Source organism: Nyctibius grandis, chromosome 1 (genome assembly GCF_013368605.1).
Source record: "Nyctibius grandis isolate bNycGra1 chromosome 1, bNycGra1.pri, whole genome shotgun sequence".
NCBI classification, from domain to species: Eukaryota; Metazoa; Chordata; class Aves; order Nyctibiiformes; family Nyctibiidae; genus Nyctibius; species Nyctibius grandis.
This window is the reverse complement of record NC_090658.1, coordinates 69,874,255-69,876,110: the sequence shown is the minus strand read 5'-3', so window position 1 is coordinate 69,876,110 and position 1,856 is coordinate 69,874,255.

Sequence of the window (1,856 nt, the reverse complement as noted above, 5' to 3'; positions counted from 1 at the left end):
GGCGGCGGCTATCTCGGGGAGACGTCCATCACCGGCGGCGTCCTCCGCCTCCGCCGCCGCCGCCGCCCTGAGATCTGGGGGAGGAGAAGCGGAGAACACGGTCGGGGTGGGGACGGGGTGAACAGCCCAGGGGCGGCGGGGAAACGGGCTCTCTGGCAACGCCGGCGGCCAGCGTGCCCGCTCCCTGCCGCCGCAGTGCCCCAGCTGCTCCCGAGCCCTGTCCCGCGTCCCGCGGGCACCTGCGGGCAGAGCGGCGGCCGGGGACAAGACGGCCGAGGCTGAAGCCCCACGACAATCCGGAGGGAGTGGCTTTCAAGGGGGAGTTCACACTGAAGATCAGTTCCCACTCCGCTTGCATCTAGGGGCGTTCTTCCCCCCTGATGCCGAACCCTTCCCCGCACGGGCTGCCACATCGTGGTTAAATTTCCATCCACACACAACCTTCCCTCTCACTCGTCCTTCCTACAAAGCCGAGTACCGATCTGGGTTGCTACCGCACCTGTCTGCCTCCTCAGAGGCCCCTTCCAGCTGTCTGTCACAGCCGCGTGGGGAAAGGCTGCTGTACAAAGGGCTGCACACGTGGCAGCAACAACAGATTTCCCTTCAGCTTTGACAGGGACTCTTCCAGGGTTAGGCCTTCAAAACTCAGGAATTGAAGGCCATAAAGGAAAGGGGCCCTTCAACCAGATTTGTCACTGTTTTCCAGAGGCATTGTCAGGACTTAAGACTGATTCAGGTTTGTTACTGATCATATTGACACAGGACTGAGGCATGATTACTCCAGCAGATTTTCAGAACAGAGGAAGCAAGGAATACACCCTCATCCTGCACGAGATGTTATGTGGTATTCACCAAAGGGTGCTCAGAAGGCAGTTTTCTCCCATAGCGACAAAACTATAGTTTTCATGGTCATAACAGATTATTTTAAAGGGCTGTTAAAAGCCATATCATCCCGCAAAGATGTTCCTTAATATATTCTGAAAATAATGGATATGATCCACAAACAGTTTTCCCATAGCCTTTATTCAACTGTCCTTAAAGGGAAAACGTGGGCAAAAGTAGAAATGACAGCATTCCTAACACAGCTTGACAATTTCCACCTAGAACATGGCTTAACCACTCCCTACTAGAACAGGGAAGAAAGAAAGAAAGAAAGAAAGAAAGAAAGAAAGAAAGAAAGAAAGAAAGAAAGAAAGAAAGAAGGAAGGAACAAGAGTGGGCAAAGTCAATGTAGACATTATACTGTACCCTGACAACTGGTTTACTCCCTGGAACATACTAGACAATGAGACTGTTTCCTCTGCTCTCACAGGGCACAGGGTTTCCTCTCAAATGCACTGTCATTATCACCCTGATTTTAACCAATACACTGGAAATTAATGCTCAGAAGAACACAATTTGGCAGGAACTTACCAGGCATTAACTAGTAAAAAGGGAGCATGGGAGTGCAAACCTATCAAAATTACACTTGTATCACAACACTTTATAAAAGCTTTGTTTTGCATCTTGCTTAACCATCACAAACAGAATTCCCAAACTGCTGTTGTTCAGAGCTGTACAGGTACAAAATGTCACTCTTGAAAGCCAAACCTAAAGAAACTGCAGAAAGCCAGGACTGAGATCCAGTATCTTACTCATTACTCTGCCTTTTACCTGCTGCTCAAAATTACAATAAAAATAATAATCGGGAGCCCTACACTATACCTAGACCTCTTCGGGAAGTTTCACTGCAGCAAAGTCATCAGGCTCAGCCGCGATCTGCCGGGAACACAAGCCCCACCGTGCATGCCCCCAATTCCAGGACCGTCTACCGCCTACGGTTCCGTTGGCTGTTTTATTTTTATTTTTTTTACTCT